We start from the raw sequence: 23604 nt of genomic DNA on the forward strand, positions 1-23604 counted from the left end.
GTAAGCATGGCTCCTCTCCAGCCCGGCCAGCATGAAGTGTGTCTGCAGACTCTGTTGGGCTGCGGGGGGACTGAAATCCATCTGCAAAGCAGCTTCTTAATCTGTCACATCTCATGTTTGTATTTTGGCACTGCTGTTCCAGCAGACCTTTGATGGAGCATGTCTACAAGCGACACACCTTGTACCATAAATAGCCCCGAGCAACAAACCAAACTTCATCTTTTTGTGCCACAACGCAAGCTGAAGCAGTTTGCACACACATTTTGCAAGATTCTTTTGTACCAATGTCAGGAAACAACGCAAACCGTAGCAACACTAACGTAGCTACGAGACGCTAAAGCACTAACATCACATTTGAACGTCACGATAGGCTAGCATATTGGCTGAAGAGGTGGTATCATGTCCATGAGGAAGCCTTCATGACCTTCATGAACATATTTCAACTTTATTCCCATAATACAGTCATGGAAAAAATGATTCGACCACCATCTTCAATGTATTGATCCATTTTAATGCCTGGTCCAACTAAAGGCGCATTTGTTTGGACAAATATAATGATGATAACAACAAGTATAGCTCATAAGAGTTTCATTTAAGAGCTGATATCTAGCAACTTCCGTGGTTTTCTTGATGATAACCAAAATCACTTAGGCTCTGACATGACTAGCAATAGCATTGGACTGACAAAAACATTGAACTCATTGTTAAATTTGTTGTATCAGGCATTAAAATGAACAAGAAAGTGAAGAAACAAGGGTGGTCTAATCATTTTTTCCATGACTGTATCGTAACATTTTCCCCAAACTAATTTTCTTTGCTTTGTTTGTTTCTCATATTACCATTTTTTAAAATACGTTTTTCTTTAATATTTCAACTCTATGCTATTAACATGACATTATTTTTCCTCATCTTATGACTTTATTCTCAGAAAATTTTGACTTTTTTTCTCGTTAGAATACAACTTTTTCCTCTTAATATTTAGACTTTATTCTCGTAAAATTATACTTGTTTTTTTTTTCAACTACTACATAGATAGAAATTAATAGGAAATAATGTTATATTCTCTGACTTTGTATACTATTTTGGGTAATAGGAGTGTAAATGTGACTATAGGGGTGCTATTTCATATCTTGAGGGCTCTAATAATGTTTTTAAAAAAGCATGGTTAGAATGGCCGCGCGGTGGGCGAGTGGTCAGCACGTCACAGTCAGGAGATTGTTCGATTCTCCCTTGGGCATCTCTGTGTGGAGTTTGCATGTTCTCCCCCTTTTGCGTGTGTGGGTTTTCTCCGGGTACTTCGGTTTCCTCCCACATTCCAAAAACATGCATGTTAGGTTAATTGGAGACTCTAAATTGTCCATAGGTATGAATGTGAGTGTGAATGGTTGTTTGTCTATATGAGCCCTGCCATTGGCTGTCCGGGTTGTGCCCCGAAGTCGGCTAGGATGGGCTCCAGCGTGCCCCCGCGACCCTCGTTAGGATGAGCGGCATGGAAAATGAATGGATGGATGTTTAGACTGTGGTAAACAGGTTTTCTATGCCATAACTACGAGTCTGTTCCATTTATTAATACTGAATCCTACTTTGCGGTCGAGTGTGGAAGCAATGAACTGCCATAACCGAGGGATTACTGTACTTCCACTTTCTCCTTGTAAATGTTCTTCTTGTCATTATGAGTTTATTCCCATAATATTTTGACTTTATTTTCGTAACATTACAACTTTTATCGCAACCTAATCTTGATGCCAGCTTTATTTGTTGTTTTGATTCTTTGTCATAATATTACAACTTAAAAAATGATGTCTTTTGTTTTTAATATTGCAACTTGATGCTTCGAAAATGACGTTATTTTTCCTCATGATACTCGTAAAATTAAGACTTTTTCTTGTTAGATTACAACTTTCTTCTCTCAATATTTTGACTTTACTCTTGTAAAATTCCTGCTGAATTTTTTTTTTTTTAGTTTTCTTGTTAAATTATATCTTTAGGATGTGCTGCGGGCCAACAAAAATAACATCTGTGGGCCGCAAATGGCCCCCGGGCCGCCCTTTGGACATCAATGTGTTACACCATCATTAAAAAGTCACTTTCCTATCACAGGGCACCTTTAAATTATAGCGTTTCTCGCTGAGAAATACAACATATGTTCCAAAGATGCGTACAAGCACCACTCATGCGACTGGAAGACAGTCAATATTGTAACATTCCCTGGGCACTCGACACTCCTCCAAGCAGCGACGTAAAGAGGGAAGCCAACTCTCTTCAAGCTAATCCTCCGCAGTGGAGCTGAAGTTCAGCTCCTCCTGGCAGAGCCACGCTCCAAACATCAGAGAAGTCTTTTAGAGGCGCCTGCGGGAGGTGACCTCCAGGTTAGATGAGAGTGCATCGTGGACCTGCAAGTCCAGTGGAGATCAATACGTCGGTACGACTGAGCAGAAGGGGGACAGTGTGTAAGTTTTGATGGTTCGTTTGTTAATTAGGATGAAAACACAGCTTTTCTTTCATGCTAGTGCGCTGCCGGGGAGAAGTCTTGGACTGCATTTAGACAGAGACCTCTCTGTCTCTGTCTCTCTCTGGTAACTTTGGGGCGGCTAGTAAACATTACACCAGGGGTGCAATCAGTCAGTGGGCGGGGCCTGGGCCACAGAAAACATTCAGAAGCAGTTGCATCCTGGCCCGGGGCTCGAACCCGCATTCACAGATCCCCACTGACTGAGAGCTGAGTGGCGCTAGCCAATGAGCAAAAAGGCTGAGCTTTCAAAAGTGCGCATTTTTTGGAATGTTGCCCATCATCCACAATCTTTATTTTCTGTGCGTTCTAAAGATATAAAAACAGATAAAGAAAGAGGCAGATAATTAAGGCACATAACGGGACACGCCTAAACCTCCAAATAAGCACCAACAACGCTCCATTTACATAACGTGACCTACATATTAACCAAGCTACAACGACATTCTTATTATTATTGTTGTTAATAACATTGTTACGCCCAACAACTACGTTACTGGTGTAGTGACACCTCGCCACACCACACCGGTAACCACTAGCCGGCTAGCAACTAGCTTCACCACACACTTGCTCACAAAGCCTCAGGCCACTAGCCAAAGGTAACGCTACATATTGGAGCTGCCACCACTGCTGCTGTGTTTTTGTTTTGGAGTTCGAAGCGTTCCTTTCTATGTTGCTATGTGAAATCAATGCACCCAGGAAGGAAGTTCAGCTAATGCTTCAAATGAGCAAAATACATCAAAATACTGTAAGTACAGTGGTGCCTTGGTTAACATCATTAATCCGTTCCAGAAGGTCCGACTCAAACCAAAACGGACTCTAACCAAAGCAAATTTGGCTAGCGTGCTGTGGGTTTGAACTTTCGAATCATATTGAGGCTTTGTATTTTATTTCTATGATGAAAGGTGTCCATTATACCATTAAAAACCTGCGAGGTTGCAGTCATTCTATGCCAGGGTTGTCCAAATTGCGGCCCGGGGGGCATTTGCGGTGCACAGCTGTTATTTTATTGGCCCGTGACACATTACATTCTAAAAATATAATTTAGAAGATTTAGAAGAAAAAAAAGAAACGCCAAAAATAGAAAAATCAGCAGTAATTTTACAAGAATAAAGTCAAAATGTTAAGATAAAAAAGTTGTAATATAACTAGAAAAAGTTGTAATATTACCAGAATAATGTCATAATACTATGGGGAAAAATAACGTTATTTTAGTAGCATAAAGTTTAAATATTAAAGAGAGACGTTATTTCTTAAAGTTGGAATATTATGAAAAACAAACAACAACAAATAAAGTTGTGATTTTTTTAAAAATGACAGTGCAGAACAAGTTATAATGTTCCGAGAATAAAGTCAAAATATTATGGGAATAAAGACATAGTTACGAGAACGTTTACAAGAAGAAAGTTGAAATAGCTGAAAAAACAACAGCTGTCATTTTGCGAGATAAATATATTTTATAAAAAGTTAACTTCTACTGAGAATAAGCCGCAATTTGACTAGAATGCGATCATAATATTATGTGGAAAAATAATGTCATTTTAGTAGCATAGAGTTAAAATAGTAAAGAACAAATATGTTTTTCTTTTTTTTTAAGTTTTAATATTATGAGAAAATAAAGTTGTCATTTTGGGAAAATTAGATTGGGGGAAACAGTTATAATATTACAGGAATAAAGTCATAATATTACAAGACGAAAATTTAAGAAGATTATTTTAGAAAAAACTTGAAATATTTGGACATTTTTAAAAAAGGGAAGAAAAACATGAGCAAATTTGATATTTGATTTTTTTTTCTTTTCACCTATGTGTCAAAGCTTTTCTTGAAATATACAGTGGTGTGAAAAAGTGCCCCCTTCCTGATTTCTTATTTTTTTTTGCATGTCTTGCCTTGCTTTGCCTTGCCTTGCCTGTGGTCTGACGAGACAAAAGGTGAACTTTTTGGAAGGTGTGTGTCCCATTGCATCTGGTGTAAAAGTAACACCGCATTTCAGAAAAAGAACGTCATACCAACAGTAAAATATGGTGGTGGTAGTGTGATGGTCTGGGGCTGAAGGAGAATGTCCGGCCATCTGTTGGTGACCTCAAGCTGAAACCAACTTGGGTTCTGCAGCAGGACAATGATCCAAAACACACCAGCAAGTCCACCTCTGAAGGGATGACGACTTTGGAGTGGCCTAGTCCAAGTCCTGACCTGAATCCTATTGAGATGCTGTGGCATGACCTTAAAAAGCTTTACAAAATATCAAAGTGGCAAAGTTGCATCCTTTCATTTTCCACTATGTGGCTCTCACTGGGAAAACCTTTGGACACCCCTGGCTTTAGGATGAGACAAAACCAAAGGAAGTAGAGTTCCTGGCGTGAAACATCGTCCATGTGAAAGAAAACAACCTGCTTGTAAAGGACGATCAAAGCATTTTGGCATCCAGTCTTGGAAACAAATCCACAAAGGTTGGGTCTTCAAGGATGTTCCGTGCAAAAGTAAGAAAGTCACCACAGACACGAATGCATTTGCATATTCCAAAAAAAAAAGTAGCCAGAAAGAATCCAAAGCTTGTTTTGAAACACGGTGATGAAAAAGGCTTTTGAGAGAGTAAAATAAGGTTTTCTTGCACTTGAAAGGGAATAATGGGAGACAAATGTGCCTTCGCTGCTTGGTGAACCACCACGGACCTCCTCTGGGCCAATATTAAGTATTTACATCTATATTGAAACATAATGCGCCTAAATCATGCGCTATCTCCTTCCCCCGCTCCCATCTAAACAGCAGCGAGATGGGCTATTAATGATACATGAAGGTAATTACATTTCTCTCAGCGTTTTGCCGAATAGGCCCAAAGAAGGAGGAGAGGCACGCATTCATTACGCTCATCCTGCAACAAAAGCGCTTCTCTTTGGCAACATTACTGCTTCCTTCAAATGCCCGGTTTAATAGGTCACGCCTCCACGTGGCTTCAGAGAGGAGGAAAGAACGAAGCGGCCTGGAATAATCTGGAAACATCCAAAAGTGTGGCAGGTTTGGGTTCCAATGTGCAAATATCACTGATCAGCACTTGATAGAAAGAATGTTGTACTCGATCGCATTCAGCTCCGCCCAGCGATCCCCAAAGCGCCCATCGGAGAATATCCCATGCCATGCTGTTTTTTTTAACGGCCCATATCGGAATTGGACCACGTGGAAAGTAGGAAATGTGTCAGCAATGCTACTGTAATGTTGGGTGAGACACACAAGCACCAGACTTGACAGTTGGAAGGTTTGAATGATCTCACAACAGGCACAATGATCCCTAACACGGGCTACTGTTGCGGCCGTAACCCATGCCAAGCTAAAACTCAACTTTGAACCCTGCGACTTCCTATCACTTCCTGTACGCCCCCCCAACTCAGCTCCCCTCGCACCGGAACACATTTATAGCACCACACACAAGCATAAGTCTTGTTTATGTTTTAAATGTCTTATTTTTTCATATTATGTCTACTATGTTGGGTAATAGGAGTGTAAATGTGACTATAGGGGCGTTATTTCATGTCTTGGGGGCTCTAATAATGCCAAAAAAACACATTTTGAGTGTTGTAAACAGGTTTTCAATACTTAATATGTGTTATTTTCTCTTATCATATCTACTATATTGGGTAATAGAAGTGTAAAGGTGATGAAAGGGTTTTGTTTCATGTCGAGAGGGCTCTAATAATGTTAAAAAGCGTATTTAGAAGGTGGTAAAAAGGTTTTCTATGATCTAACTATCAAAATATTCCATTATAACTAAGGAATCCTACTTTGCGGAAACTCACTAATCATAATAGGGTCGGGAATTAATTAATTAACGAGGGATTACTGTATTGACCCACACTGGATTGCCTTGGTTAGTACGGCAGTTTTAATCAGAACAAGATAGAACATTTACTCCTCTACATGTTGAGCATGCAGCTCCGACTGCACCAATGCCAAAAATGCTGTTTTAAATAGCTATGAAAAACAGTATTGTGTTGCTCCGTGGTCAAAATCAAGCTCTAGTGTCACCGGCGGATCACTTTAAAGTGACCAATGACTTTTACGCCAGAAAAATGAACCCGTTAGCTAAACATTTTGGCTCGCTGTCCCAATGCGCTGTTCCACCAACTCAAGGCGTTTCCAGGCGGTTGCAACTTGACTGGTTGCCGCAGAGATGCTTGCCTCCATGAAATACGACAAGTCGACACGTGCTACACAGCGTAAGTGCTCGTGTTTACTGCTCGTCTACAGCAGCGGCGCCGTTAAATTTTACGGTGTCGCCCGGAAAACAAATCAAAACAGTCAATCGCACATTAAGGACAGATGGGCGGCAAAGCGGCAGCAGAGAGATAATAAAGGGTAACAGCCGCTATGAGTTTGCAGTTTTTCTGCCCTGACGTTTCATCCATCAGCGCCGCTTTGACAGGGTGGGCGGGGGGAGGGGGTGAGGTATGGGGGAGATGCGCCTCTGCTGCTCTCAGGGGGGCGCATTAGGAGCATTGCATCCATTTTTCAGCTGGCTGTCTGCAGCGTGAATCACGGCATTGTACACAAAGATGATGATCAGCCAATCAGATGTGAGCTAGCAGTCCATCAAAGGGAGCCCAGTATCTCCGATCAAGCGCATGTAGCAGAACCTGCTAGTGCAACGGATCAAAGGTGAACTAGTGGCATTTCAGTCAAGTTTTTAAACTAGCAGGATTTTTAAAATTTATTTTTCTCAAGCTGTTGCGCCTCACCTGAAGTCAGAGTGTCTTTCCTACAGTCAAGCATGGTGGTGGTAGTGTGCACGAGTGCTGCCGACACTGAAGAGCTGCAGTTCATTGAGGGGAAATATAAATTCCAACATGTACTGTGGCATTCTGAAGATCAATTGCCTTGGCTGTGACAAATTCACGGTGTCGGGCTGCACGAGTGCTGCCAGCACTGCGGAGCTGCGGTTCATCGAAGAGAAACATGATTTCCAACATGTACTGTAAAATTGTCAAGATCCACTGCCTTGGTGGTGACAACGTCATGGGTCTCGGGCTGCACGAATGCTGCCAGCACTGAGGTTTATTAAGGGAAAACATGAATTCCAACATGTACTGTGACAATCTGAAAATCAATTGCCTTGGTAGTGACAAATTCACGGTGTCGGGCTGCACGAGTGCTGCCAACACCAAGAAGCTATGGTGCATTGAGGAGAAACATGAATTCCATGTACTGTAAAATTCTCAAGATCCACTGCCTTGGTGACGACGTCATGGGTCTCGGGCTGCACGAGTGCTGCCAGCACTGAGGAGCTGTGTTTCATTGAGAGGAAACATGAATTCCAATGTACTGTGACATTCTAAAAAAAGAACTACCTTGGTGTTGACAACTTCATGGGTCTCAGGCTGCACAAGTGCTGCCAGCACTGAGGAACTGTGGTTCATTGAGGGGAAATTGACGGGAATTCCAGCATGTACTGTGACACTTGAGAAGCAGAAACTGGGCCGCATGGTAGTTTTCCAACATAAGGAGTCCAGACACATCTCCAAGATGACAAGTGTCTTGCCGAGGAAGATGAAGGTGAAGGTGTGTGTCCTCCACACCTGAACACAACTGCACACCTGCGGGGCATCCTCAAGCTGAAGGTGGAGACGTGCAGGGTGTGCAAGGAGTCTAACATCCACCCATCCCACCAGCACATGTTGGAATTTGTCTGTGCTCTCAATGAACCGCAGCTCCCCAGTGATGGCACCATTCGTGCAGCCTCAAGACACAATGATCTAATTGCTACTCACTTGTGTTGACAGATATATATACTCACTTTCGTATTGTCACCTGGAGATTCTGTCATACGAGCTGCCGTGCAGTCCAGGTTGGAACTTGTGTTTGCGTCATTGAACCGCAGATCCCCCTGTGCTGGCAGCACTCTAATAAAATGCTTGCTGGAATGTAAGGTCTATATTCAATTTTGTGTGATACTGTAATAAAGGTAATTGATGTAAAGGCGGTGCTTTTTAATTATTAGATGATGTACAGTCATTTTATTCCACACGACAACACGGCACTTCGCAATCGGATGTTTGGTTTCCGTACAATTTCACCCGAGCCAGAGTGTGAGCGAAGACCTCGCATCTTAAACGCTCCATTAGGAGGCGAGGGATATGTTCTCCTGTGGCATTTGGCGACCACGTTTCATATTCAAACACAAAATGGAGCAATTTGTGCAAACGGCGTGCGAAATGGAGCTGCAGACTCCCAGGTGCGACCACCGAGGATGCTCACCTTTTTGAAATGCATCAGCGAGGACGGCCCCGACAGGACGGGCGGGTGGGTGAATGAGTCGGGGTGTCATTGGTTAAGGACATCCGCGAGGGAAGACAGAGGGGAAGACGGGTAATGAAATTGCTACTTGCCATACTAAGCAGCAGCAGTTAGGATGGGCCACAGATCAGATTGTGTGGCGAGCGTGCGTATTTTGACGCACGGGAATGAGCTGTCTCTCGGTGAAAGAAGCGATAATTCAGCTGCCATTCCGGGGGATGAGGGGGCGAGGCAATGAGAACCCATTTCTGCCAGGGTGAGACACATCAGCACAACTTTTGCCGAAGCGCCAAAACACAAAAGCCACATTCTCACCTGTCAGCCATGTTTGCTTTTCTGTCAAAGACTTGAAGCCTGAAGCGGAAAGCTCATCCTACACATTCACATATGAATATCAAATGTAATGAAACCTTGCACATCACCTCTGAAAAAATAATATTAAATAACAACAATTGAATAAGTGTCTCTTTAACAGAAGAGCTGCAACAGTACATCCTCTTAAAGTTTCACATTCTCTTGTTATTGTTGAAGCTGACATTGGGATTTGCCCGAATTTGTCACACAATTCCTCTTTTTGTTTACTTTTGAGTAAGGTCTCCTTCCTTCACAACGCTCCCGTCAGTGAAAGATGTTTTGTTTTGCTCCAACATCCACACGATCCTTAGTGAACACTCATTTGCACGTTGCTGTGCTGTAAATGAATGTTATGACTCTCGTACATTTGTCATACTGGGATCTAAGCGCCGTTATTGTCCGCGCACTTACATCAGACGTGGGCGGTTACTTCCCCTCCAATGATGTGTGTTTTGTCATGCTGTCGCGTCACATTTGCACTTATGAGCAAGCCATGGTTCTCATTCGAGGATTAAGCCGCATAGAAAATGGATGGATGGATGGTTCTCATTCGCTCGGCAAGTAAAGAAACTATTTCATTGGCTCATTTTGAGCGTTTCCTGTCAAGTAACCGTAATAACTGAAGTAAATACGCCCGCAAACTGCCACTGCGATCGGTTCGCGAGGGGACTATACTCATACAATTTCTTGATGTTGGCAGGTGTGTTCGTAACAGGTAACAGTTACAGTGGGTGTTTTGTAGGGCTGTGTGAGAAATTTCAAGTCAATACACCTTTTGGGGATCGAACTTTGGAGTTCCATAACAGCGCCACCATGTGGTGTGTTGGTGATAATAATAATTGCGCAGACAACACAGTAGGGGTGCAAGTTTTGACACAGTTTCATCCTTCAGGAGTCAAAGAGAAACAGCAAAGAAATGATTCAGACTGACTCGGACTGGACCATCCTGGAGACCAACCTGGAGAATTCAAACTGAGAAGCACAAGCAAGCATGTTTTTACTTGGAGGTTCGTGGAGTAAAGCACACTGCCTCAGCTTTGTAGTTTTAATTTTGCATCTTCTTTTCAGGTTGTTCAATAAAACATTGTTCAGTCACCAGCCAAGAAAGACACACACATTTCTAATAAAGCATGTTTGCAATTCACTCGATAGGACTTTCATGACTTCATGCATTAGATGAAAACGTGTCTAAAAATAGAAACCTGCATCCACGCTGCAGTGATGGACTATGAAGTTATTCTCGGAGTATTTTGATATTTATTTATATCATCTAGTCTGTCACTGCGCTTTTGCGCGCCTTCATGTCGTCGCTAAAAAAGAAAAAAAAAATGTAAAAACGGAGTGTATGCGGGCAAAGCTCGTGTGTTGAAGTTTCCACTTGGCAAAAGCATCCGCTTAGTCGGCCTGCCAACAGCCAGACAATAGCCACGGCCTGTCATATCCGAGAGGGTGATAGCAAACACAAATGGCATCCCCAAACCTGACTTTGATTCCATTAAGGCCCATTAGAGTCATTATTACTCACTCTGTACTGGCACGCTACGCTGGCATGATTCTAGCTCAGCTTCATAGGAACACCTTTCACTCAAAGACATCAAATCAACCTTTCACCACACCAATGCTGACAAAACCACCCAGTTTCAGCAAGGTCTGCGACTCCAATTACAAGCTTATGTTTACCTCATTGCCTCACATTTCCATGTCAATACTGCCTGAAATGAGTCCATACCATATCACACTATACTCATATTATCCCATACCATACCATATCACACTATACCATACTATACTCATATTATCCCATACCATACCATATCACACTATACCATACTATACTCATATTATCCCATACCATACCATATCACACTATACCATACTATACTCATATTATCCCATACCATATCATACTATACCATACTATACTCATATTATCCCATACCATATCATACTATACCATACTATACTCATATTATCCCATACCATATCATACTATACCATACTATACTCATATTATCCCATACCATACCATATCACACTATACCATACTATACTCATATTATCCCATACCATACCATATCACACTATACCATACTATACTCATATTATCCCATACCATACCATATCACACTATACCATACTATACTCATATTATCCCATACCATACCATATCACACTATACCATACTATACTCATATTATCCCATACCATACCATATCACACTATACCATACTATACTCATATTATCCCATACCATACCATATCATACTATACCATACTATACTCATATTAACCCATACCATACCATATCACACTATACCATACCACACTCATATTATCCCATACCATACCATATCACACTATACCATACTATACTCATATTATCCCATACCATACCATATCACACTATACCATACTATACTCATATTATCCCATACCATACCATATCACACTATACCATACTATACTCATATTATCCCATACCATACCATATCATACTATACCATACTATACTCATATTATCCCATACCATACCATATCACACTATACCATACTATACTCATATTACCCCATACCATACCATATCACACTATACCATACTATACTCATATTATCCCATACCATACCATATCACACTATACCATACTATACTCATATTATCCCATACCATACCATAACACACTATACCATACTATACTCATATTATCCCATACCATACCATATCACACTATACCATACTATACTCATATTATCCCATACCATACCATATCATACTATACCATACTATACTCATATTAACCCATACCATACCATATCACACTATACCATACCACACTCATATTATCCCATACCATACCATATCACACTATACCATACTATACTCATATTACCCCATACCATACCATATCACACTATACCATACTATTCTCATATTATCCCATACCATACCATATCACACTATACCTTACTATACTCATATTATCCCATACCATACCATATCACACTATACCATACTATTCTCATATTATCCCATACCATATCATACTATACCATACCATACGCCCATCCATCCATTTTCTATGGATTATATTAGATTATATTATATATTATATAGTATTATCCTAATTTTGGTTGCGGGGTATGCTGGAGCCTATCCCAGCTGACTTCGGGCGAGAGGCGTGGTACACCCTGGACTGGTCGCCAGCCAATAGCAGGGCACATATAGAAAAACAACCATTTACGCTCACATTCATACCTATGGACAATTTAGAGTCTCCAATTAAATTAACATTTTTGGAATGTGGGAGGAAACCAGAGTACTCGGAGAAAACCCAGGCACGCACGGGGTTAACATGCAAACGCCACACAGAGATTCGAACCCAGGTCTTCCCGATCTCCTGAATGTGTGGCCAACATGCTAACCACTGAGCCACACGGTGGGCGAGTGGTTACCATACCATATCATATTCTACCATACCACACTCATACTGCATTATGCCCATACCAGACCATATCATACAGCATATCATAACATACCATACCGCATATCATATGTCATATCATATCATATATCATATCATACAGCATGTCATGTCATACCATATCATATCATATCATATCATATCATACAGCATGTCATGTCATACCATATCATATATCATATCATATCATATCATATCATATCATATCATATCATATCATATCATATCATATCATATCATATCATATCATATCATACAGCATGTCATGTCATACCATACCATACATCATATCATATCATAACATATCATATCATATCATATCATATCATATCATATCATATCATATCATATCATACAGTATATCATACCATATCATATCATATCATATCATATCATATCATATCATATCATATCATATCATATCATACAGTATATCATACCATATCATATCATATCATATCATATCTTATCATATCATATCATATCATATATCATACCATACCATACAGCATATCATATCATATCATATCATATCATATCATATCATATCATATCATATCATTTGATATGATATGCTGTATGGTATGGTATGATATATGATATCATATCATATCATATCATATCATATCATACCATATCATATCATATCATATATCATACCATACCATTCATCATATCATATCATATCATATCATATCATATCATATCATATATCATACCATACCATATTGCATATCATATCATATATCATAAATCATAACATACCATACATCATATCATATCATATCATATCATATATCATACCATACCATACTGCATATCATATCATATCTTATCATATCATATCATATCATATCATATATCATACCATACCATACCATACAGCATATCATATCATATCATATCATATAATATCATATCATATCATATCATATCATATCATATCATATCATATCATATCATATCATATCATATCATATCATATCATATCATATCATACAGTATATCATACCATATCATATCATATCATATCATATCTTATCATATCATATCATATCATATATCATACCATACCATACAGCATATCATATCATATCATATCATATCATATCATATCATATCATATCATATCATTTGATATGATATGCTGTATGGTATGGTATGATATATGATATCATATCATATCATATCATATCATATCATACCATATCATATCATATCATATATCATACCATACCATTCATCATATCATATCATATCATATCATATCATATCATATCATATATCATACCATACCATATTGCATATCATATCATATATCATAAATCATAACATACCATACATCATATCATATCATATCATATCATATATCATACCATACCATACTGCATATCATATCATATCTTATCATATCATATCATATCATATCATATATCATACCATACCATACCATACAGCATATCATATCATATCATATCATATCATATCATAGCTTATCATATCATATCATATCATATCATATCATATCATATCATATCATATCATATATCATACCATACCATACCATACAGCATATCATATCATATCATATCATATCATATCATAGCTTATCATATCATATCATATATCATACCATACCATACAGCATATCATATCATATCATATCATATCATATCATATCATATCATGTCATACCATATCATATATCATACTATACCATACTGCATATCATATCATATCATATCATATCATATCATATCATATCATATCATATCATATCATATCATATCTCATATCACACCTTAGCCATGCTATATCTTACCCATACCCATGCCATACAAGAGATGAAATTCTATCATACCATATCATACTTGTACCACTAAATGAAATCTGTTGGTTCATTTTCTCTCACAAACATCCAGCAGCTTTATCTAGCTCCGCATGCGCACTGAAATGTTGCTACACAGCTGTCAGTGTGAAAGTCATGCGTGTCAACTCAGCAGCGCTATTCATGCTGGCTCAGCAGTTTACTGCTATTACAGCATTGGTTGTGTTGTTTATGCGTGTTGTGCAATATGCTTATTCATAAATGACCTTCAGGTCGCAGAGAGCTACGCTTTACTTCCCACTTTCTCATGCACTCCACAACATTGTTAAAGTTAATAGATGAACTTGTTATCCATCATGGAAATAGCAGCATGGCTCCAAGAATCAGCAGATCCCAGTTAACGCCCGCCAAACAAACGCCCTGGCGGGAATTAGAGCATTTACGGTCAGGGCCTGGTACGTCTGTTTACAGCAGTCTCTGGGAAGATGACACTCTTTGTCGAGAAATGAGTGAGGTCGTTTCAAGGCTAGACGGTAAAGAACAACAAAAGCTTTTTCTTCGGCCGTGTAGTTTGAATTTCTAGTTCCAATTTACGTAAGAAGAGAGTCGCAAAGGCCTTCAACTTGACCTCGCACAAAGCGACGCTAATTACACATCGTTTCCATCGCTTTCACACAAATTAGACAATTGGACAAAAACAAAAAAAAAACAGGTTTTGGCTTGAGCACAAAGAGATGAAGAGCAGGTGCTGGTGTGTAGGCGCGTCACACAGTGAAGAAAAGAAGACTATTTGTCTTTATTGAGATGTTCCAGAAGCCAAGGAGCCTTTCTTTGCACCTGCAGTCATGTGACTGCTGCTAACAGCTTCATTTATCTTATCTTGCAGGAAACAAGCGTGACTCCGATAACAAGATAATCAGCCCGCCTGCTGTTGTTTGTGTTGATAATGTGATGATATGTGTGTGTGTGTGTGTGTGTGTGTGTGTGTGTGTGTGTTTAGGGTGGTAAAGCAGATGGCCTTAATGTCCTTAACTCCGCCTTTACAGGTTTTACTCCGGCAAGCAGAGACGTGAGCAGTAAAGCTATCACGTTTTAACGACTGCAGCTAACAAAAACCAGCAAATGTGACGTCTTAAATCTTCAACCTCTCAAATTTACACTCCGGTTTCATTTTTCCACGATATTCCGTGTCACCACCAAAGCGTAACAAGGCTCAGCGGACGCGAACAAAGCCGCTTTGACTTTTACGACTTTGATAAGGTCTGGGATGGCGGCGGAACTTTTGCCCGGGTGATCTTTACGCTCGCTCAGCTTAATGAAATCGCTCCTCGTGGAGATTTACGACGGAGACTCGCAAACTTGAGCCAGCTCCAGCGCTGCTGGGAATGAATTCTCATAGCGCGAGAAGGACGGGGAGGGTGGGGCTGCTTACCATGCAGGACACTTTTTTAGGTACACCTGCACAATGATAGCATCATCAAAAAAAAAAACGGCATTAAATGCTTGCAATAAAAAAATAGCCTTGCTGATACAGCTCTTGTGGAATTCCACCGATACGATACCGATAACGGCCGATGCTTTGGCTATCACATCGGTTGTCAAATCAAACAAAATAGATGCTGACAGTTAAGTACTTATAGTAAAACTACTATATAGTAGTAAAACTACTATACAAAATACAGTGCTTACGTAATGATGCTGATCTAACCAGCATCCAGACATGTTGAACTGACACACTCGCCTATACTGTATACTTTTATACTAATGTACTATGCCTACGCTCGTACTTTGGTTCTGTTGTGGTGTGGACACACGGTACTGTCACTGAAAAGTTGGACAAATGACTTTTTATTCATTATTTTCTTGATTATTTATGAAATGCTATGATTATTTATTATTATGTTGTAATGTATTCCAAATGACGCTATTATTATGTATGTTCTAGTATTGCTTTGTTATTTATTTTTATTTACAGGTTTGCCTTTATTTATTATTTTTATTTAGCATTCATTATTTATTGGTATATTTTGTATTATAAATTATTAGCGATCATTGATTATTTTGTTATCGTATACATGCATTATTTACAAATTTGGTGGTATGTATTATTTTGTTTATTATTTATGTATTTACAGATTTGTATTAATTATTGTATTAATTATATGTATTAATTATTTATTCTTATATTATAACTTTTTTATATTTGTATATATATATTTATATTTTATTTATTTATATATATATATTATATAATAATAATATATCATATATATATATATATATATATATTTTATATATATTTTTTAGAACTTATTCTTTACTTGCGTATCTTGCTTGCTGCTGTAACAAGTGAATTTCCCCGCTGTGGGATAAATAAAGTACAAATACAATACAATACAATAACGTATTATAAATGACACTATTAATTATTAGATATCAATGATAATTTTGGTATCATTTATTATTTACAAATGTGGTTTTATTATTTATTTATTTATTTGTTTATTTGTTTATTTATTTGTTTATTTATTTATTTGTAAATCATACTGTTATTACCTAATATTTATTTTTTTTTTATTATTTTGCTTAATTTACACATTGGTTTGTATTTATTATTTTCTTTATTATTTATTATTTCTTAAATGTGTATTACGTATTCATTATTATTATTAATTGCTATTATTATATTAAAATGTTTTATAAATTACGATAGTTATCATTATTATATCTTATTTATTATTTTTGTGTCTTTTTTTTCCATTACGTACAAAAGCGGGACAATGGATACTTCAATGGATACTGAGTTCCTCCGATATCTACAAACGAAGACACGTTTTAAAGTGATATTTCTCATCAACACGACATAGAGACAGGATAACGTGGACATGATTCATTGTAACGTCTCCCGCAAATGTCTGCAAATAATCAATAACAGGAAAAATTGGAAAGCCTGGCATCATTAGTATCAATATGTTGGTATGGATCAGTACTTGTGTTATTTTATGCATTTTTATGTCATCAATTCAGCCGAAATAAGTCACTGTGCATCTGCGCATACGTTCCTTTGATTAGAGACTATTTTTAGCAGTTGACTTCCTCCTCGCTCTTCTTTTTATAGCGCATCACATGGTGTTTATTTTCATTTTTTGATGTGTGTTTAAAAGCCCACGCCGGCGCACAAACAAAGCTTTCATAGCACGCTGGCGGAGGCGTCGCTGTCTTTTAAAAGCGCCGGCGCCAGCTGCCGCGCCAAAGATGAGGACTCTATTAGCGGCTGGCCCGCATCCATCCTGAGCCCCCGCAGGAGCGCTCAAGCCGCCTCGCCACCTGTCTCGGGCACGCCGCAAAAGAAGAAGTTGCCCCGACGCCAACCTGACGGGTCACTAATTGATTCCTTGATTGTTTTTCAAGATGTTCTCGCACGTTTTAGACACTTTTCATGACTCGTTGTGTTGAAACATGCCGACAAAGGCGGCGCCATCTGTTGGCCTTCATTTGACATTGTGCTGCTTTCCCTTGGCATTAAAGTTCCTGTTGTATTTTATCAAACATGCATTGATAAATGATGTTGAGATGATATTGATATTGAGATTGCCTTTTCCAGAATGACTTTCTTTTGGTTTCTGATTGGCTAAAACAGCCCTCTGCTTAATGATTCAAGATCATTTATTTTTATTATTTATTTTATTTGTTATTATTTTTCATAAGATAAAAAAAGTCTAAAAATATTGAAATAATAGTATACATTATGTTATATATGAACTAATTATATATATTACTTATATATTATCTATGTATCAAAATAACAATACTAAAATCAAATATTTAATAATAATATTATCATTAAAATTCATATTTTATAGTTTTACAGATTTTAAATCTGTTGCTTCGGGATATGCCTGACAACCTTGGAATTATTATTTTTAATCTTAAGGGGGAAAAAATGCATTTTTGTAATAATAATAATAACAATAACAATACTAATAATACATTTTATTTGCACGTGTTTCAAAGCACCCGGGATCATTTTAATCTAAAAAAAATAAAATACAGGATGCAATTATAGAAAATATTCTAAAGAAATCACTGCATTCAACATTATATAAATTAAATATGCATTAATTAACTTTTGTCATAATAATTGACAGAAAAAATATATATATTCATAAGAAATCCCCACTTAAAAAAATAAAATAAGTTAAATATTCATGAATTGACTTATCCTCATTAGGGTCGCGGGGGTGTGCTGGAGCCTATCCCAGTTGACTTGGGGCGAGAGGCGGAGCACGCCCTGGACTGGTCGCCAGACAATCACAGCCATGTATTATTATAATGAGAATTATTATTATAATTGTTATTATTATTATTATTTAAAAAATGTAAAAAATAACAGACCAGAGATTTAAAAAATACAATTAAATAAAACAATACAGTACAGAAATAGTATTATTATTATTATTATTATTATTATTATTATATTGATTTCTAAGTGCCATTAAAAAAGATTCAAACGTTTTTAAAAACAAATAAACCAAACAAGAAAAGAACAATTAAGTTTTAAATCAACCAAACAAAAAAGTCAATTACCAAAGAAGGAAAACCAAGTGAGTCCAAGTGTGGGCGCTGAGATGATCGCAGGTCAATTAGCATCCGTAATACTGAGAACTTTTCATCCTGAAGCTCCTTCACCATCAGGCTCCCCCGTCGTTTTGCGCTGATTACCGAGTCTCGGTCAACCCTGTCCACGCTAATTCTCGCCTAATTACCGTCTAAATGAAGCGAGGGGAGGGCGGCGGGGAGGGTTTGGCCGGCCTTGCCTCTTGCCGTAGTTTTAATTGGTGACGCTAACAAACTGTGATGAGGCCGTCGAGGTCCAGCGAACGAATGAATCAGCGTTCCCCGCTACACGGAGATGATATTCAACACGAGGAGAGACGAAGACACGAGTGGCGCATATTTGGTGACATTTCAAAAAGACGAGGAGGGGGAGGTGCCGCGTTAGTGAAATGTCAGAATATTTGCATGTGAGAGAAGAACAGCGTCTTGTCCAATCTGCTTGTCATAAAAGTGGGCCAGCGTGATTCATGTGCTAAAACAACAGCGCAGCAGGCCTGGGAGCAAACATGCACACGGGCCTGATAGCACTTGCTAACATCTGAGTCGGCATTGGAGATCGACATGGTGACTTTTTGGCTTTGCCTGTTTTTTAACCCGGGCAGTATTGCCAACCAAAGGCAAATGCTAACAATGCTAATAGCCCCTGCATGCTGACAGGTAGCATGCCAGTGTGGATTCATTCTGACAACATGCGGATGTCTCTTGCGCCAATGGGCAGTTGCTAAAGTGCTAGATCTCCATGTCATATGCAAAAATGCTAAAGCACTAAAGTTAGCACCTAGCAATATAGTGCTAAGCACCAAAAGTGCATTTCTACAGTGATTTAGCATCATGCCATGTAAAAGCATGCAATTCAATATGAGGGTAATGCATAAATGCTAAGATGCTAGCATGCTAACAGGTAACATGCCAGTGTGGATACATTCTGACAACATGGGAGCGTCTCTTGCGCCAAGGAAAGTTTCTAAAGTGCTAGACCGCCATGTGATACGCAAAATGCTAAAGCACTAAAGCTAGCACCTGGCAAGATAGTGCTGAGCACCAAAAGTGCATTTCTTCAGTGATTTAGCATCATGCCTTGTAAAAGCAGGTAATTCAATATTAGGATACTGGATACATGCTAACATGCTAAAATAAAAGTTAGCATGCTGGCACTTAGGAAAATAGCACTGTAGGCAGTTGTATCGTGTTGTCACATCCTGCCATGTACATATTTGCATTTTGACAAGCAATAAAATTGCTACTATGCTATCATGCTAACAGCTAGCACCTTAGGAAGGTCGCACTGAGCACCGAACGGTTGATTTTTATTTTTGATAGTTTGTATTCTGAAGGGGTACCCAATCTGTGTACTGTGTAAAGTATCAAGATGATATGTTGATATTTTTTATCATGGATTATTTTTTATATCACATTATATTTCATTCTGATTATTATTATTATTACTTATACATGTAGCGGTAGTGTATATGGTTAGAATGAGGGTACCGGACATGCTAGGAAAAGAGCGCAGACTTTTGTAAAACAAGGCAAATGTGTAATTTACAAAAGGTGCAAAGCGACTGGCGCTGGCAGCACGTCGTCAGACTCCATCTTTGTTTATGGTCGTTGTTGGCCAATCGTCAGCTAATTTGAACGCATTACTAGCACGCACGGCCGAAGACCACAAACATGGCGGTGGAAGCCAGCATGCCACAAAGGAGGCAATTTCCTGCAGTGAGTGGAGTTTACACACACACACACACACACACGCACGCACACACACACGCGCACACCATCCAATCTACACACAAAGTAGCAAGTTGCTGTAAATCCCAATCAAATCCAATTTGTCAACATGACACAAATAGAGCAAGTGTCACCTTTAGGGCATCATTTTCTTCTCCTGTCAACTTGCTTTGTGTTTCCACGCGACTTCACAGCCAGCAATGAGGCTTTATTGTCATCCTGAGTGTTTGTGTGTGCGTGTGTGTGCGTGTGTGTGTGTTGCGTTGACGTCTGTGATGAGTAGCGTTATGGAGATGCCTGTCAGAGAAACACCTGTTTCCTGTCGGGATTTGTGCGAGTCTGCATGGGAACGGTAAGCGGCAGGTGTTTGCCGGGGAAGCGGCGAGATGAGCAATTAGTGGCCGGGAAACTTTTTATTTTTTTTTCCTCATCCTCAAAAGCTGAGGGAAAAAAAAGAAACGAACTTGAAGACAAAGCGTTGCAACAAAACAAACCCGTGACTTTCACGCACAACTGGAAGCAAGCAGGTCAGCAAATTCAAATCAACAGAAGAGTTTCAGGAAAGGAAAAGGAAGATTGCAAGAAACAAATAAAACAACAGCTTTCCCAAATGATAGCATGCAGCTTTGTCATCTACGAAGGTGAAAAAGACTATCACTAGCATCAACTTCACTCTTTGCTCTTTTTTCCCACTTTTGAAACCAAATATTTCAACTTTTTTCATAAATAATAGCATTCATACATTTTCTTCTCGTGATGTCATGACTTTATTCCTATAATATTAGAATCCCCCCCCCCCCACACACACACGTCATTTCCCCAAAATGACAATTTTATTTTGTTTCTCAAAATATTCAAAATATTTCTCATAATATTCAAAAACATTTTTCTTTACTATTTCAACTCTGTGCTACTAAAATAACATTACTTTCCATTTTGCGTTTTTTCACATTTTTCTCGATAGATCACAACTTTCTTCCCTTAATATTTTGACTTTATTCTTGTGAAATGACTGCTGTTTTTTTTTTTATTTCTGCTGTTGTTTTTTTAATTGTATTTTCCAATTATTTCAATTTTATGGTTGTACATTTTCTTCTCATAATTCTGACTTTATTCCCATAATATTTAGACTTTATTCCAATAATGTAATAACTTCCCCCCCAACTTCATTTTCCAAAAATGACAACTTTATTTTGTAATATTATGGTTTAAAAAAAAAAAACTTGAATATTTCAACTCTCCCGTAAAATTGCAACATTTTTCTCGTTCGAACACACCTTTCTTCTCTTCATATTTTGACTTTATTCTTCTTTGTTCTTGCACATTTTCTTCGCATAATTATGAATTTATTCCCAGAATTTTTAAACTTTATTTTCATAATATTATACCTTTTCCTCCAACATAATTTCCCCCAAATTTCTCTGAATATTTGGACTTTATTTTTGTAAAATTACAGCTGGTTTTTTTCCATTTCTGCTGTTGTGTTTTCAATTTTAGTTTCCAACTATTTCAGCTTTATTCTTGTGTATTCCCTTCTCCTATTATGTCTTTATTCCCATAATATTTTGACTTAATTCTTGTAAATTTCTAACTTTTTCCACACCTAATCGTCCAAAAATGACAACTTCATTCATTGTTTTATTTGTTTTCCGTGATATTACGACTTTTAAAAAATAACGTCTTTCTTTAATAGCTCAAGCTACTAAAATGTTGATATCACGATGCTACTTCTCGTTAGATTGCAACTTTTTTCTGTTAAGATTTGGACTTTATTTTTGTAAAAAAAAAAAAATCCCACGCATTTTTCTATTTTTGCCAGTTTTTTTTTAGTTTTCTTGCTAAATTACATATTTGGAATTTGACGCGGGCCAATTAAAAACAGCCACGTGCCATAACTGGCCCCTGGGCCTGAATTTGGACACCACAGAATAAAAACATTTCTTCAATTAACTGCAGTATCCAATAGTCAACGGGTGCGAGGTCCACAAAAGAAAATTAAAAAAGTAAAGTAAAATGAACTCATTGAATACCAAAGACGTCGTTACACGTTTTTATAAACCCAAACATGAATGATGGTTTGTCTGTTTGTGCCCTGCCACTGGCTGTCAGACCAGGCCAGGGTCTACCCCGCCTCTCGCCCAAAGTTAGCTGGGATGGGCTCCAGCATGCCCCCGTGACCCTAGTGTTTAGATATTTGGGCTGTCACAAAAGCAAAAACTATTTGTGTCGAAGTGAAAGTTATATTTGAAATGTATCTTTTCACAAAAAGCTGTTTTTCTCCCTTTTTTAGTTGGGAACTGATATTTTCCTGAAACTTGCCTATGTTCTACTGCTGATTACTAAAGAACGGTAAAAGATAGAACAAACTTTTTTTTATCTGATGAAAGACGGGAGTCTAATGTTTCTTTTGGTAGGTTCCATGTTTAAATAGCCATAGAAGACAATATTCTGTGTGCCTTGAAAGATCAGTCAAAGTCGTGTAAAACAGCTGGTCCTTGAGGGGTTGTCTTTTGAAAATCGGCTGGGATTGAATGAGTTAAAATAAAATGAGGTCACTGCTTCTCAAATAGTGACGCGGTGAGACAGTCTACGGACCAGAAAACACACTTTGGACGCCCCTGCTTTCCGGCATGAAGCACATAAGTTAGCCAAACGCTACTAATTTTCCCCAGGATGGGAAGCAACTGCTGTAGCAACACCTTGGGACCCTCCGAACACCTCAGAGACAAATCACACATTCCGCATGTTCTGTTTCAGGAAGATCTTTTTTGCTTTCAAAACCTCTTTTATTTGTGCAACAGCGA

At 38.4% G+C, this 23604-nt stretch overlaps 1 protein-coding gene across 1 annotated transcript in view; it reads right to left on the bottom strand.

Moving 5' to 3' along the window:
• fstl4 (follistatin-like 4) overlaps nucleotides 1-23604 on the bottom strand; it is a 176199-nt gene that overhangs the window by 124947 nt on the left and 27648 nt on the right. The window lies entirely within an intron of this gene.

Source organism: Dunckerocampus dactyliophorus, chromosome 16, assembly GCF_027744805.1.
Source record: "Dunckerocampus dactyliophorus isolate RoL2022-P2 chromosome 16, RoL_Ddac_1.1, whole genome shotgun sequence".
In the NCBI taxonomy this organism is placed as follows: domain Eukaryota; kingdom Metazoa; phylum Chordata; class Actinopteri; order Syngnathiformes; family Syngnathidae; genus Dunckerocampus; species Dunckerocampus dactyliophorus.